The sequence below is a fragment of the Lacerta agilis genome, chromosome 6 (genome assembly GCF_009819535.1).
Source record: "Lacerta agilis isolate rLacAgi1 chromosome 6, rLacAgi1.pri, whole genome shotgun sequence".
NCBI lineage: Eukaryota > Metazoa > Chordata > Lepidosauria > Squamata > Lacertidae > Lacerta > Lacerta agilis.
The window spans coordinates 43,347,710-43,365,053 of NC_046317.1; the positions used below are offsets into that span (position 1 = coordinate 43,347,710).

General features: G+C 45.3%; 1 protein-coding gene across 2 annotated transcripts in view; it reads left to right on the top strand.

The window, feature by feature from the left end:
* The first annotated feature begins 1,115 nt into the window (after positions 1 to 1,115).
* The window catches only part of DMBX1 (diencephalon/mesencephalon homeobox 1), a 32,151-nt gene continuing 15,922 nt past the window's right edge, over positions 1,116 to 17,344 (top strand). The window contains exon 1 of one of the 2 annotated variants that reach the window (XM_033152227.1): positions 1,116 to 1,415. The gene's annotated coding sequence lies outside the window, so the exon portion shown is untranslated. The remainder of the gene's footprint in view (positions 1,416 to 17,344) is intronic. The other variant, XM_033152228.1, reaches the window with a different exon arrangement.

The window sequence follows — 17,344 nt, forward strand, 5'->3', positions numbered from 1 at the left end:
GATCTCCCTCCTGTTTGACCCGGGGAACTGGGATAGGTGATCTTTCCCCCAGAAAAAAATCTCTTTTTGAAGACCCCTTTATGCCTTACACATCAGCCTTTGGAGATCAGTCTATGCCTTACACCAGCCTTCGCCAAGCTGATGCACTCCAGATGTGGGCAAACTGAGAAATCCTGGCAATTAGCCATTTCTTACAGACATTCCGGCCAACCACATCTGGAGGGCACCAGGTTGGCAAAGGCAGCTTGATACCGAGGGCAGGGTATAGATCTAGGTCAGGCATAGGCAAACTCTGCCCTGCAGATGTTTTCAGACTACAACTAACAGACTACATCACCCCTAACTAACAGGACCAGTGGTCAAGGATGATGGGAATTGTAGTCTCAAAACATCTGGAGGGCCGAGTTTGCCTATGCCTGATCTAGGTGAAGGCAAGACAGGGCCTTGGTCTTTGGTTGTGGGGCTGAAACTAGACTCTAAGGAGTCAGTGATTTGATGCATAAGTGTATTGGAAGTTGCAGCAAGTAGATCTGTCAGACGCAGCAAGTCCGACTTTAAAATTTCCAGAGAGAAACTGACCTGATCCGAAAGGAAATGCGTCATATAAAGAGCGTGCATTTGCTCCCAGCGGAGCGGCCAGATCAAGCCCTCTTCAGGGGGCAGACAGCCAGCCAGTCACGCCGGCCCTGGCGATGCAGCATTCCAAATGTGAAGGGGATGTGAATTGCGTGGCGATGCTTGGTAGTAGGCCCTTTCCAAAAGAGTCAACTCCTTTGCTATCAAACGTGGAGGAAAAAGCCAAGAGGCGTCTCCCCGCCTTGGAGAGCCCCAGTCACTTTTCTCAGGCTTAGATCCACCACCCACTCCGGCCACTTATTAAACTCTTCTCTGTCCCTCCGTTTCTTCCACGCCAGCCTGGCTTGCTCTGATGATCTGCCAGGGATTCAATTAGACTGTTGCACCTGACTAGGCTTGGAGTAAATGAGTAGAAGGGGAGGGGGGGCAAAAAAAAGCAGCCCAATCCATCCACCCTTCTCCTCTTAAGTTACTATTAGAAGAGTAAGGAGGAGTGGGAGGGAGACTTGGCGGCGGCGGCGGGGAGAGATCGGCAAGCCTCCCTCTTGATTGACAGGGTGAAGGACCATTGAAAATCTTGCAGGGGAGCTCCTAGGTCTGTGTGAAGCTCCTTTTAAAAATCCTTCCTGATTCCTCCTCCCCCAGTAGATGGCAGCTTTGCAGGACCCAGAGACAATTGGGAAACCCGGAGCAGGAGGAGGTTGGAGTAAGGCGAGCGCTCCCCTTCCGCTCCCGAGTCCCTTTCTGGGCACCCCACGCTCCCGAGTGAGACCCTGACGGAGGCTCCCCCCGGGCCGACTGCAGCCGAGCCTGAGAGAGACGAGACTTCGGCTCCCAAGGTATGGCCTCCCCATCCCGCTTGACCCTCCCTCTGCTTGACAGAGGAACTGTCCGGCGCTCGAAACTTGGCCCTTCCGCGCGTGGACCCCCCTGCGCAGAGCTTGGGCGAGCGAGTCCTAGCTAGCAAGGAAGGAGCGTTTACACCCGGGAAGCGCGGGGAGGTTGGCGACCATGGTTTTTTCTTTCTTTCTTTCTTTCTCTTTCTTTCTCTCTCCCCACCCCCCTTGCTGATCTGGAGAGGTGGGTGGGACTGGGCTGTGTGGTTGTGGGGCTCGTTTCTTCGCAGCAAAGTTTCCAAAGTCGACGCTGTGCTCTTGCGCCGGTTGTCACGGGCCGGGTTCCTATTTCGCAGCCAGGCACCGACCCCGCGTGTGAGTGACTAGGCGGCTACTGACTAGCCGCGGCTTCCCACCTCCCACCGTTGACCCCAGTGTATCATTTCTGGCCAGATGGCTGGACTGCTGTCCGTTCCACCAACTCTTTCTTCTTCCTCTTTTCCTCCCCTGTTCCCTTTGAACGGCTCCGCTTTTTGGGTTTGTTCTGGCTTGGCTTCATTTGGAATATATTAGTTTGCCCCTTACTCTTTTTTTCTTTTTCTTTATCCCTCCTTCCTCACCCCACTCCCCTTTACTAAGTAGAGACAAATCTCTTGCCTCCCTTTTCGAATGTAATTTTTAGCAGATGGTTAAAGAAATAAAATTCAGGCGCACAGATTCATTTGGTTAAAAGCTTTTGCCTGGCGAAGAGGCGAAGCCGCGCCACAAATGGTTTTAATACTCCACTTCAAATCTTCAAACTTGTCAAGTCTCCCCTTTGAACTTTCCATTGTACAGGCTTCAGGAGAAAGTGAAGAAGGTGAAAGTTGTGTGTGTGTGTTTAAAAGATACTTCATTCTACTACTGTTTCCCCCCGCATCCCATCTATTTGCCTACGGGCAATTAACAGTGCATCTCTTCGTCTGTAGGAACCAGTGGTAGATTGTCAATTTCACCCCTATTTACATAATGATGTTTTAATAAGCTAAACAGCCTAGTGAGGTCCAAGGGGGAGAGAAACGGGGGCGAGGGGTGGGAATCTGGAGGCAGAGGGGCGGGGAGATTTCAGGCAAAGAGGAGAAACCAGCGCTAGTGGTGGAGATATAGCTCAATAGCAGGAGAATGCAAGGAAGAAGGGTCTGGATTTAAGATCGCATCTGGGGGTTTTTACCTGGTGGGTAAAAATAAATTAAAATTGCCGGGCGTGGGAACGCTGTTTGAGAGCAAAGTATGTGAAATAGATGGCCTTGAGATCCCCCCCCAAACCGTTGCTAATGCGAATCAGCTGTAGACACACCGGCAATCCAGTTCAGCCCCAAAGTGGAGGCATTCCGAATTCGAGGATTATGCCCACGAAATCTACGCAAAAGTTTATTCTGAAGCAAGTCAAGCCAAGTTCAGTGGGACTTCTTCCTAAATGCGTGTGCACAGGATTTCAGTCAATGAGACTTTAATGCTGTAATCCTATACACCTGAGAGTAGTAAGTCCCATCGAACTCAGAAGGGCCTTTCTCCTGAGCAAACATGGATAGGACCGGGACGCGCTGGCCTCTTAAGGAGACTACAGAGGTAGACACTCCGAAACTTTGCCTTCACTTGAGTTATGGATCACGCTGCCTTGTAGTTTTCTGTTGTTGGTGGTGGTTTCCTTGGTGAAGCCAGCACCGCTCCTTCCCACTCACCCTGCTTGCTCATTCACTCCCGTCTCCGTCCTTGCAAGGCCCCAGTTAAAAAATGCTTCAAACCCACATACTTAAATAGGTGACATTCGAAGGGGAGATCGGCCTGCATAGCTGACAGCCAGAGGTTTCCCTCGGATCGTGGGATAGCGGGTAGGGGAATATTGGAAGAAGAGTAAACGTGGACGGGAAGTCTGGGAAAGGACCATTTTTCTCTCCGTGGGTAAATCGGGACACTCAGCGGAGTAGCCCTACAACTCCTTAATAGTAATAGCAAACCTGCGTCTATCTACTCAGAAGTAAAGCTCCATGGTTGTGGTGGATGAACGTTGTAGTCAGATATCTGGCAGGGGGCGTAAAGTTGGGGAACCTGTGGCTCTCCAGATGTTGTCGGACACCAGTTCCCATCAGCCCCAGCCAGCAGGGCCAACAGTCGGAGATGACGGGAGTTGTCTTCCAGCAACATCTGGCAGCAACCTCTGGAGGGCAACCAGCCTAAGCCACCCCACTGTGCACGTGAGTGGAGGTGGGGGTATTAGTGTGCCCCTGTTTGGATCCAGGCAGATGTAGATTTGCATATGAGGGAAGGGCAGTTCCAGAAAATCAGGAAATGGGGTTCCTTTCTTGGTGGGCCAACCCAGTATGCAGATTTTGTACCTTTAAGGCCCCTTGAACTTGGTGAGAGGCGCACAGGATCGGGTTGCGCCCCTTTCAAAGTCAAATGCTATACTTCTGAGTCATCATCAGGTGTTTGGAATTCAGTCTCGTGCTTAACAATATAACTCAAACTCCATGTAAGCATCCTTAAGCGCACTTACTTACTACGGAGTAAGTCCCACTGAACTCTGTAGGCTTAATTCCTATGAGAAACTCCCTTAGGATTCTGAGGGGCCATTTAAGATCAGGCTGCTCTGAAGAACAAGAATTCCGTGACTCTTTACAAAATGATTTGGAGGGGGGGGGGAATGGTTTTAAGCCATACTATCCACTTATTTTCTTCTGATGAACACTAATATGACTTTTAAAAAGAAAAAAAGTTTTGGTTTCCTGTTACTTCTTGAGTATTGTTCTGAGGGAAGGTCGGGGAAGCAAAGTTTGAGAAATAATTTTCAAATACAAATGCAGATGGGAGCTGGAAATCGACCTTTACAAAAAAAATAAATCACTCCAACTTCCGGTGATTTCATTAACTCGTTTGTCTGAATGTGTTCGGCTGCTGCCTCTTATTTAAACGGTCAGGTGGTGTTTGCCATTAGGCCCGAAATCCAGTATCCTTGAGAGGGGAGCAAGCCGTAGCCATTCACGATTTCATGTCAGATCCGACGGCTGCCCTGCGCTCCGATTCCAAATCGGAGTCAGCCTACCATTGCAACGGCAGTGAATAAATTGTCCTCGAAATGTCAACCTGCCTTTTCCAGGAAAACGCCCCCTAAACGAAACGAGTTAAGTCCCGCGGACTTCAACGAAATTTTAATTCTCAAATAAATCTGAAGGTTTTTAAATTGGCGCGAATGGAAAGTTAACTGAGAGTGTCGTTGAATGAACAGGTTTAGCTGTTTGTTTGAACCATTCTTTATTACGGAGCAACCAAGCAAGAACTGAACTCAAACCGACTGTGTAAAGTTTACACCCACAAAGGCGGAAGTCAGGCAAACACGCGTGACTTCTCCACTAGCAATATAAGTGCTATATGTGTGTTCCCCGGAATAAAGTGGTCGGCAACCGTTTAAACCGAAATACTTGGACTTAAGTAGGTTTGGTTTTATGGATGTACTAAAGCGCGCCAAGTTTCTAGTCCCTAGCACAAAGCCTTTAACGGGATTGTGGATCGGGCTCAATAAATGACGCTAGTCCGGTCCTGTGTCGCAGAGGACGAAGCTGGTTCTGAACATGGCTGGTGGTTTTAAAAGACACCCGCTTCCAAAAAAAAAAGGAGGGGGGAGGAATGGCGTGTGGGTCAACGAGGACTCCTAGCTGGCTCTAAATGAGAGATGCGAGGCACATTCGTTTGTCCGTAAACTATAAGGAAAGCAATGGACTTGTCTGCACAAATAAAACGTTTGTAGAAAACAAAACAAAACCAAAGTGTGCACTCTGTGCGCAGGTGAAAAATCTACGGTCTCTCTCTTTAACTTTTTGCATTGGCTTTCTCAACAAACAATGGTTTGTTTAGATCTGGATGGCAACCCCCCAAGCCGCCCCCTCCATCTTCATCTCAGGGACCTCGAGTCAAATGTATCCGGCTGACCTGTAGGCAGCAGCAGGACCTTGCGTGGAGGGCTGCCCCTTAGCCCCGAAGTTTAGTTTCTGACTGTCTATAGACAGGGACTATTTTATTTTATTTGTATTTTATTTGCTATGGCTTCACTCTTTAGGGAACGCTAGGCTGTTGTTCGTAAGAGGCAGCAGGTACAAAATATTAGCTCGCTGCCTTCTGATATTTCGGAAATGGTGCCTTTTGAACGCGCTGTAACGTTTCTCAGCGTCCGGGTCCCAAACAAGTAAACTCGGAAGTCACATCCCATTCACGCTCAATAGGCTTTCTCTCCCCCTGCCCCCATTAAAATTGCAGTCCCCGCGAGAAAGCCCAATGGAACTCAAGGAGATTTACTTCCAAGTTGACACGTTCTAGAATTAGGCAGTAAATCGCTGGAGATCGCAAGCTAAGGCATGACTTTGAAGCAATATTTAAAGTGTGTGTGTGTTGTACTGTTGATGACAAAAGTCGCTGGCTACACAGATGACTTGAGAGTTTCCTTGAGTGGCTTTAGAAATCTGGCGAAGCTTTGGCCCTTGCCATTCCCCCGATCCTGAATGTTCAAGGCAAAGGCTGCGCGGATTTTTCCTCTCCTTGCTGCGGGCCGATTTAAATCCCCGACATTTAATTTTGTTCAGGGAACTTCCCGCTGGTCCGGCCTGTCACCTCGCCGCAGCTGCTAGGATAACCACCCCAGGACGTCTTCCTTGGGGTCCCTCTGCCTTCTATTGTACATCCCATTTCCACTCGCCCCCCCTTCCCACTCCCCTTTCATTTCCACTTGGTTGACTCTTCAAATTTTCCATGTAAATGACAGTAATAAATATCTAATCATGTCCTGCAGCTATATATATACGGATCTCTGAGCAGGGCCTCATTAATGAAACATCAAGCGAAAGGGGGAGAAAGTTTCTTTCTTTTCTTTCTTCCAGGCATTGTGGAGAAAACTGTTTGCGAAGTACCCACGAATCACAAGAGAGCGTGGAATAGCCTAAGAACGCCGTTTATCTCTTGTAATAATCATCATCAACAAAAAAAAATTCATTTCGAGCCCTGTTGGCTGGCCAGCTTTATATATTATGTAGCTATGAGTGTGTCGCGATGTGTGCGGGGAAAATAATTTTAGGAACAAATAGGAACCTTCATTTAAACAGGCCCGACTTTATAAACATAATCCACGGCGGAGCGTCTCCTGCGCAAGCTCCTTTGAAATGAATGAGAGAGGCGAGGGAATAGCTCTTGCGCACCCTCCACTCATTTCAGAGGAGGCCCTGGAGGTTCCTGCCACTTACCTTTTGCAAGATCGCTAGTAAGAATCTTTCGATAGCTTGCCTCAAAAGGCTCGCGCGCGTGTCGTATAGCGAGAGTTTCCAACGTGGAAAAGTGGTTGTTGTTTTTCAGCACAATGAACTTTCTCTCAGCACCGCCCCCGCACCCCCAGAAAAAGAAAACCCATTTTGGGTGCTGTGTGTTAAGCAGCCAGGCCAGGTGGGGTGAGGGGGGGGGAACCAATATTAGTATCTGTTCTTGGGTCAACTCGCTATTGGGGTAAAGGCAGGCTTCGGGGTTACTCAGAACTCTTCGTCATGCTCGCACAAACCCTCCCCAACTGAAAGATTCGACGCTACATCTGTTGGGAGGTGCATCGTTTACCGAGAGGAGATAAATATAAGGGGTTAGACTTGGGGGTGAGGGAAGAAGGAACGCTGCGGATCACGAAAGCAAAAGTTAGAAAGTGAAATGGACAACATAGGAAACAAAACCGACAAGAGAAAATCTACAGCACAAGAGAAAGCAATGGAAGGGCAACTAAGGCTGCAACCCTATCCCCACTTACCTGGGAGTAAGCCTCAATTGAATTCAGTAGGACTTATTTTTAAGTAGACATGGTTAGGCTTGCGCTGTAACTTCTGTTTTTGGACCAGCGGCAATTTTGCCCTTCATTTGCCCTGCACAGAGAACAAGACACTTCAGACAAGTATTTAGAATCAAGTTATTCCGCGCATCTTGCCCTTAGAGATCTTGATAGGAAATCCGTCTCCCATGGGGTTGTTTATTCTTTCACCGGAAAACTGACACATGCCCATCAGTGGCGTGACTCCCCAACAATTAATTGGACCCATAAAGCGCTCTTAATGCCAGCGGGGGCGGAGGGCGGCGGGGGAAGTTGAGATAAGTCTGAAATGAAAGCGCACGAGATATTGTTCTCCCAACGCTAAACAAATGGAGTGATTACATTCTCTCCAAACGCATCAGTCACGCTACATTAAGCAGCAGAGAGCTAATTATCCCAATTAGGAGGCTGATTTATAATTAATGGCTTGGACCAAGTGATAATTGGATGTTAATGGATAACAGTTTTGTCTGGAAGTAGCCCCTAGCTTCCCTAAAGGCCAGCTTGCCTTTCCTTCCTCCCCTTTCCACCTATTTTTGCTCAAAGCAAATGAAGGAAAAAATAATCTGCTATTAGGTGAATCAGTGAGAACTGCAAAGAATGGAAAGGAAGGTGATTGTAGTGTTAAGTAGAATCAGTGGAAGTTTAAGACTGGGAATGATGGGTCTCAGCTATACAAAATCTTAGGGCTGCAAGGTACTATACTGTGAGGGGTTTTATAAAAGTTTTGCAATTTAAGCTTCTAGAACTCATTGTTTTAGTACCAATAAAAGTGGTAAAAGCTGGAAGCAAGGTGATTTTAGTCAGCCTGGGCAGTGTTAAGGGGAATAGATGTGAGTATAAGATTAGGAATGACTGGTCTCAGTTTAACAGAATCTCAGGGCTGGGAGGGAATATACATGATCTGCTTTCATATGCCTTCCAGTTGTACCCATTCCCACCCCACCCCCTGCTATTATGTAGATTGCTAAAACATTTACTGAATTAATGTCCAATGCAGAGCTTGCCTGCCTGACCACTCCGTACTAGTGTAAAATTGCATTCCATAACTTTGTTTGCACATGTGCCAGAGGCTGGGAAGTTGGAACATTTTAGTCTTGGGGTGTGTGGGTGCGTGTGGAATAAGGTGTTGTGTCTCAATAAAGACAGCTGCACACATGGTGTCATAAAGGAGACAGCAAGAGAGAGAGGGGAGGGGGGCAAGGACAGAAAGAAACTGGATTTCCCCCCAAATTCTTTGATGATGGTCCCCTGCCTGCTCTGCTACTCTGTCCTGTTCAGAGCTGGCCCTGCCATACAGTAGGGCGAAGAGACCTGCTTTGGGTGGCAATACACAGACAAGGATAGGAACTAGTGCCTGAACACTGCAGCAGGACTTTACAGTGTTGTTTCTGGGGTGTGCAGGGAGAGGGGGCAGGCGTTGGGCAGGCACTGATCTTGTTCACTTAACACTGAAGAAATGCACACCTTATTTTCTTCTGCCAAATGCCAGAGTATGGAATAACTTTCTGCACTGAGGTGGTTTCCTTCTGTGTACAAAAGCGTGTCTGTCTGTTCAGAGTAAGCCATTAACAGGAGAAAGCACCAGATAGATCAGTTGAGAACAGGAAAGAAGAATGAGTGGCTCTCCCCTCTCAAATATTTATTTGTGATCATTTATTGACACCTGAGAGGTAAACTTATACAAAGCTAGAGCTGGCATCCATCTGTCTCAGGAGACAATGCAGTGCACATCTGGGAGTGAGGTCAAGCTGTTGGGGGGTTGCAGTGCCTGCTGCAGCTGTATAATAATTACCATTAGCACATGTCTCCAAATATCATTTTGGTCACATAGTCTTGAATGGCAAATCTCTGCCTCCGCCTCTCTCTCCAAACCCCTGTCTTAAGACAAGAATGCCAAGTTTCACTTTCAGGTGGTTTTAGAATTGATTCCAACTTGCAGTTTGTTACAAAGCAATTCTAGGTGCTTATTATTGTTGTTGTTGTTAATAATATTAAATATCCTGCTTGGTTGTAAATAGAAACTCTAAGCAGTTTACAAAATAATAATAATAAAAAAATGTGTGAGCTATGGGAATAATCACAGCAATGCACCTTATCACATCTATTATCCAAGATTTCTCTGCTGCCTTTGGACCAAGAAAGCGCTAAGGCAGCTTAAAACAGAAAAAAGCCCTACAATATTATACTAAGAAAGTACAACTTACAAAAGTTTAAGATGGCACTGTCTTAATAACAACTTAAAAAAAAAACCACTACCACACCCAAAACCAAAACAATGTCCTCTGCCTAAAAGAACAGAAAAAACTAAAAAAAGAAAAGAAAAGTCAGAGATCACTGCATTGGGTCAGTGTCTGCCTAGGCAGTAGCTCTTTATAAGGGCCCCAGACAGGTGGTGGTGTGCAGAGCAGCTGGGAAAGCTCTCCTCCAATTGTTTCAAGTACAGCCTCTCCTCTGTGGAAATGCCTCACCTGCCCTCTCCCCAAACGGTGATTCCAAATATAGATGTCCATTTCATGCTACATGCATGTATGTGCTGGCTGCCCATATACTGTTGGCAGGGTCAGCTCACCCATAAGGCAAGGTGAGGCAACTCCTTTGGGTGGCAGGATCCACAGGGGCAGCTGACCTGGCCTCCAAGGAATGCCTCACCTGCTGCTTCTGTTGCAGTGGCAGCGACAGCTCTGATACTTTCCTTGGAGGCCGGATTCACAGCCTCTACAGTGGCCTCTTGGCAGGCAGGAGTTACTGCTAGTCTCCTCCCATCCTTGTTCCCAATGTAGATCTTTATTGCTTCCTCGCTCCAGGTATATTTATTCCCACCCCCAGTTCCTGATGGAGAGCTTCACTCACTCCTTCTTCCCTGGCTGGAGTAGGGGGCAGGCACCATTTTGTGTTTTACCTCAGGCACCAAAATGTCCTGGGCTGGCTGTGGCTATTGGACCAAGTACAAGGCATTAATTTACAAGGCCCTTAACAACTTGGGTGAAGCACCTGAAGTACTTCATAATCCCTTATATCCCTTTTTTAATCCCTGAAGTCTTAGGGGGAGTCCCTGTTAGTGATATACCACACATATCTATTTATGCACTAGTTGAAATATCTCCTAATTGCCCCAGATTAAGAGAAAACGCCTCTTCATTAAACCCTCTTGAAGGAAAAAAAAAAACCAGGGTAATCTAATATGAGATCTGATCCTGGGTCTCCTCTGCATGACCATATATGAAGGCAGACACAAATCTAAGCAGCATCACTCTGTAATGTGCTAACTACTATAAAAAATGTTTACTGACCACAAACAGTAGTTATAGTTGGTGTGATGTTGCAGCCTGACAGAACATGCTCCAGCGACCAGAGGATAGAGTTCTGTCCACTTTGCAGACTCTGGTACCTGTCACAACATAAGGCTTATTAGCTGTGCCCTGAAGGGACGATATTAAAGACTACCAGAAAAGGCTCCTTCCAGGTCAGACGAAGTGGACACTGTCACGAGAGGCCAGGAACTATTTTTTTTTTCCTCCACAGCATTGGTCTCTGTAGCCTGTGGATAACTGTAATGGGTTTTGTCCCCAGAGTCATCAATCTCTCCTAAACACCAAACACATCATAACAAAAAGCCAGAGAAACAAATTCAGCAGTGTCCAAACCAAAATGAAGACTTCTGGCTATAGCAGCTAGGCATGTTGTGCGAGGGTCGGGATCAAATTGATCAAAGCCAAACAAGCAAACACATCTGCATTGACATTACTGCTGGAAGAAACCTCCAGATGGGATGCCTGAAGTTAGATTCCTAAAGCTGTGCTAAAATACCTAAACCAAAGTGGCCCAGCTTTTGCTCTGACTCATTTATTTTGTCGTTCTTTCTGTTGCTTACATTAGGATTTGCAAGTGCTTTAAAAAATATACCTGCATTGAGCTCGTAGATAAAAAGGTACGATTGCAGGGAAGGAAACATATTATTACCATTTTCAAAAAAAGACTGCCACATTAATTTAAGTTGCTACCAAATCCCTCTGAATTTCTTAGTTTTTTTTAAAAAAAACAAGGATCACAAAGATTTGTAATTTTAAACTTCTTAAAATAAAAAAAGCTTCTTAAAGTTATTATTATTATGGTGCCAGTAATAACAATTTGGCTTTTCAGGCCTGTTTGCTCACTTCAAAAACAATCAAATATTGTCATCTTTGTAGCTTACCATCTGATCCAGAATTCTGTTGAACTGAAACACATCTGATTCATCTCAGCTAAAGTCAACGAGGCTACCACCCAAGCCCTAAAAACATGGCTTCATGTGTGTGTGATATGTCATGTCACTATTTCCCCCTCTGCATCATGCCCTCCAACATGTAGAGAGCCAATGCTCATAATGTACATCATGTTATTAGAGTGATATACTTCAGCACATTACACTTGTTAAAAGGGTACAGGTTCTACTCACCAGCTCAGTACATGGTGGAAAGAACGATGGTACTATAACATACATAGCACATGAATTTATTGGGCAGAGTAGCACCATGGAAAGAGGAAAAATAGTCTCGAAATGAACGTGTGAAGCCACTCCAAGTCCCACTGATAGTAATGGAATTTATTTCCAAGTTCAGATTGCTGTACGTTATCATCAATTTATATTCAAGAAATGTGTTTGATTTGGGAGTTGCGGACCAGGGAATAAAAAGCAGAACCTATCTTTATGACAGATCTAATGAAAAGCAGCAGCACCAACTCTGTCCATGTGGACCAGCTCTCTAACAGGTCCTTGGACAGCATGTTTATAGCAACACATCTCGAAGCATGTGGTCACAGTTTGTGTGGACAAGAGTCACAAGTAGCCCTCAGAATAAAATTCAGTGGTTTATATCCAAAATGGCAGAACATTTTATTTTCACCAGTCCCCCACCCCTAGTCAAACTTCTCCTGAGAGTTAGGGAACCTCTAGAAAGGTATGGGATATGGTGGGTTGCCCTACAGCTCCATCTGCCCAGTGGACCACCACACATGCACTGGAGCTTCCTCTTTTCTGGAGCAGATGAGAGGAAGGGGATGGAATCAATGGCTGCTAGCCATGGTGACTATGCTCTTCCTCCATTATTGGAAGGAATACCTCTGAGTACCAGTTGCTGGAAACCACTTGTTGGTTTCCCAGATGCATCTAGTTGGCCACTCTTAGAACAGGATGCTGGATTGGATAACACACTGGCCCGGACCAGTGTTATTATGTTATTATGGAAGCTGGTTGCACCAGTAGAATTACACATGCACGACTTTGGCTACAACCCAACAGCGTCCCACCAACCTTGCACTAGCAAGAAGCACTTTTGCTACTGCAAATCGAGCCTTGGATATGCAATTCAGTGTCTTTGATGCCTGCAAAGCACAAAGTTTCATAACCACAAGGAAGCAATCACTTTAAAAATGAACTGTGCAAAATTGTCATACAGTATGTAGCAAACAAGTCTATACTGGCAGAACAGATTATCTTTTTCATCTCAAGTTCTTGCAGTAGTTCTGATTAGGCTATTGTATATAAGCATAAGGAACATGCCATTTGTTTTTGTGTAATACACAGCACAAGCAGTCTCACACTGCTGCAGTCAAATTATTTTATGGCTTTCAATTCTTTGCTGATGGGTATTACTTTTCTACTTAATTGAGTGCTTAATTATTATTATTATTTTAAAAACGGAAAATGTTATGTGGACTAGCCTGTCTTTTGATCCTAACCACTACATGCAAAAAATACAAATCAATGGAACTTGCGCTCAATTAATGTGCTTAGGCTCTGTTATTCTGCATATTTCCCCCCAAATATCCACCTCGTTAATAGGAACTAAAAATAGGCTTAAACGCACAAGGCCAGAGAAGACCCTCATATTGATGGAAATTAAGAGAAGAAGCAAACAAAGCCTGAGAACAAAATATGTTACTTTTTGCTGATTCATTAACTGTTCTGATTGGGAGTCTCAATTTCCCAAGTCAAATTACATTTGTGTTGTGGGGTCCATTTTTCCTCCATCCCCCCTTTTTTTACACCAACAAATCTACAGGCTAACTAGGGAAAAAGAGAAGGAGGAGAGAAGACAAGGGGAAAGAGCAATAAGGATTTCTTTACCTTGCATGATTTAATTTTCTCCTTCATTTAAAAAAAAAAGATCCTTTCTATTCTTTCATCATACCAGCCAGTTTGAACTCACATATTTGAGTCTGGACATGCAATACAGTGGTACCTCAGGTTACAGACGCTTCAGGTTACAGACGCCGCTAACCCAGAAATAACGCTTCAGGTTAAGAACTTTGCTTCAGGATAAGAACAGAAATTGTGCTCTGGCGGTGCAGCAGCAGTGGGAGGCCCCATTAGCTAAAGTGGTGCTTCAGGTTAAGAACAGTTTCAGGTTAAGAACGGACCTCCAGAACGAATTAAGTTCTTAACCTGAGGTACCACTGTAATTAATTACCAGATTATATAGGAAAAGATTCAGTGTGACATTCCTGATGGTCCAGCAATCTCCTGTCATGTACATTAGAGGGACACACTGGCTGAACAACTGTTCCATGTATAATCACTTATGGAAGTGGAGTTCCTAGCAGAGTACATTCTAAAAACCTCACTTTGTGTGGGGCATTACGAAGCCTTCTTAGGCTCGGTGGCATAGGGAGGGAGTGCAGGCCACCCTGGGTGTCATCACTGAGGGGGGGGGGACTGCGGGGCCTGGCCTGCAGAGCGTCTGAACCACACGTCTTTCCAGGGGAGTGACGCAGTGGCTCAGGCACCTGCAGGCTCCGCGCTGCCCAAAACGGCAACGTGGGGCTTGCAGACTCTGTGGGGGTTCTGCGCAGCGTGCTCTGCCTTGGCTTGCCACTGCTTAGGTTCTCACTATTGCCCCATCTAGACGAAGAATGACTTCAAGAACATGTGCAACACTGTATTGGCCTATGACCACACAGCAGACTGAAACCGCCTCTCTAAGCAATTAGACTACCATTGGATATCTCATTACAGAATCCCTGATAGATGTCTGTAGAAGCCTGTTTGAAATCCACTTTCTGATGGAATTTCCATTGCCCACAGACAGAAAGACGAGGCTGGCTATCAAAGAGCAGGAGATTTCAGAATTTTATGGCTCATGGGTAACAAAAGAAACATGCATGGATTGCTAGAGAGAGAGAGAGAGAGAGAGATGCCTAGTGGCTAGCTAGACTAGACAGACAGCCTATATTCCCAGACTATATGTGACCTGATTCGTATATGTGACTCCTCCATAATATGTTCATGTGTTCAGCACTAGGACTGGGCTACATGCATGCTTTATGTGAAATATGTTGAGTGTGAGGAACAGGAACAGCCAATGTGGGAGGGCAATGTTGCAAAGCTTCCCTCCCAACAATGGCAGTACTTATGCTTACCTGGATAGTGTGGGATTGGGGCAGGATGGGAGTGACCGTGGGACTGTGGGCACTCTGGCTGAGCCAATTCAGTGCTCCTGCCAGTGAACCCACACAGCTCCATCCTTGATGCTGCCCTGTGCTGTCCAAGTAAATGGCAGTAACACCACTGTCATTACTGCTCTCCCATGTTGGCTGTGCCTAGTGAGGGGGTTCTAAACACAGGCATAAATGTGTTCATGTCTCAAACTACCACCCAGTTTTGTAAGGAGACCGGCATCAAAACATCTTTAAAAATAACTTTCCTCCCCGGAGAGAGAGTCCTGTAAGCAGGTTGCCCCTGCCAAGAAGCCCCTCTCCCGCAATTGCAACCCACCTCACTTCAGATGGCAGGGACACATGGAAGAGGAGGATGAGAGTACACATACCTTTCAGGTAATCAGGTTTTGAAATAACGTTCTTCAAAAACTCTCCCCCCCTCCCAGCAGTGTGGAAAAGGGGATCAGGTAACAAGTTCAAACTGAAATCCTGACACTTCTCCCTTGTGACAATGCTGGGTGCTTTTGCAGTAATCACATGGCATTCCCTTCAACCATGTTTTTCTCCTTCACAGAAATTGTCATACAGACTGAGCCAAAGAAAGCATGTATTAGCATGCCTGTCTTAAGATATGGGCAGAATTGAACAGATGATGATGATGATGATTAAAAATAAATGACCAGGAGAAACTTGTCCAAGTGATCATTCAGGCACAGTGATGTGAGTTTCCAGTACTTCAGTAGCATGTGAAATAAGAACTGCAAACTGATGTGTTTTTTTTTAAAAAAATTGCTGATTACCTTCCCCCAAAATCCATTTTGAAATCAAAATTGCTTTTCTTACTACCACCCCTTTTTTGCAGTCTGTTGACTTTTTCCAAATTTATTAAGTCCCACTGAAAAAATTGGGGCTTGAGTTAGTAACTAACTCATTGAATTCATTTAAATGGAACTTGGACCTGGCTAAAGTTGGTTGTGGCATTTTTTGATGTTGCGAAGACACACCTTTTCTCCAGACCTCACCATGCTATATTTTGTCGCTCTGGGAAATGCAGTTCTCCCCACAGGTTGCACATCCGCTGCAACTGCCATGCCGCGTTGTGGCATGTAGGTGCATGAGAGCAACACACACACCATAATCCCATGCGCACAAACTTGGCAACAAGTCCCACTGTGTGGAGTGCCACTCCCACCCCTAAGTGGGGGCTAATGTGCTGTACCTCAGCTCCCCTGAGAAGAAGACTCAAAATGGTTTTGCCCTGGAGAGGAGTCGGCAAAGGGTCGGGTGGGCTGTCAGGCCAATCAGGATGAGGAAGAAGGCAGAATTTCATCCTTCAGTTTGAAGCACCCTCTCTATGCAATAGTTGCTTGTTTCAGGGCTGAGTAGGAATTTTTTTTGGGGGGGGGAGGAGGAATCTCTGACTGGCCTTGGGAATCCTCTTTTTTGCCTACTCTGTACTGCCGGGAGTACTGTTCTTGGAATGGCATTTTTATTTGTTTAGTTGGTTTTTAGTCTGGACAGGAAAATGTTCAAGGCATTATTGGGTTAAGGGAACTCTTTGTCACCCTAGGATGCCCTGGCATTAGGCCCTTTGGGGTAAGGTTACCAGATGTCCCCGTTTCCCGGGGACGGCCCCCGGATTTACAAATCACTCCCCTGACAAAATCCTATCAATACTAATGAAGTTGAAAAGTGTCCCTGGATTCATTGAAAAAACAAAAACCTGGTAACCTTACTTTGGGGCGCCTTTCAGGCTTTGCAAGACCAGAGTGCACTTGTCATGTTCACATACCCAAAGTTCTTGTAGTGAGGAGGAATAATTATTTCCAGTCCTTTACTGTGGTGTAACAGGCGGCACCTTGTAAACGTGCCCAAGAGTGGGGAGGGACCTGATTCCTCCTGCCTTAGGGGACTTCCATGTCCATACTATATTTTGCTTTGGCTTTATTTATTTAGTTGTTTACAGATCCTCTTCGTTGGTATATTTGATCCTCTTTTCACCACAGTTGAAGTTTCAGGAGTCTTCTTTAAAAGTGCATTGGAAATCGGCATTTGTCTAGGTCAATGTGTATAAGATTGCAGCTTCATTCACTACCATATGCGATGTCACACAATTGTGATAAATAAAGGGGCAACTCGTTTCTCCGATGTCTGTGTCTTTTTTTCTGAATATATGTTTTAAATTTGATATATCTGCTCACATTTTAAATTTATAAAACATAAACTTATTCTTGTGTGTGTGTGTGTGTGTGTTAGAGACGAGTAAAAATTCAGTTTGGTAATTGTCACAAACCTACCTTTCAAAATCTGCAGTTCTCTGAATTTTATGATACAGTTCTCAGATTATTTTTTTAAAAAGTGTACAAATTGCACACGTTAGAGAAAATTGCATGCAAAAAAGCATAATGAAAAATGCACGCTAAATTCTGATGAAATTTTGCGAGGTCTTTCGAAACGAACAAGCATCAATTCACACACTGGTGCAGTAATATGCTGAACCGAACCTAAGACTGGAAAAAATGAGAAACTAAGAAAAAATTAAATTGAGAGAACAATTAAATTGAATCATATATGTGCATACTGGAAAGCTAATTTAGCACTAAAAATTCCAAGAGCAGCACAACAACATCCCACAAGTATTACC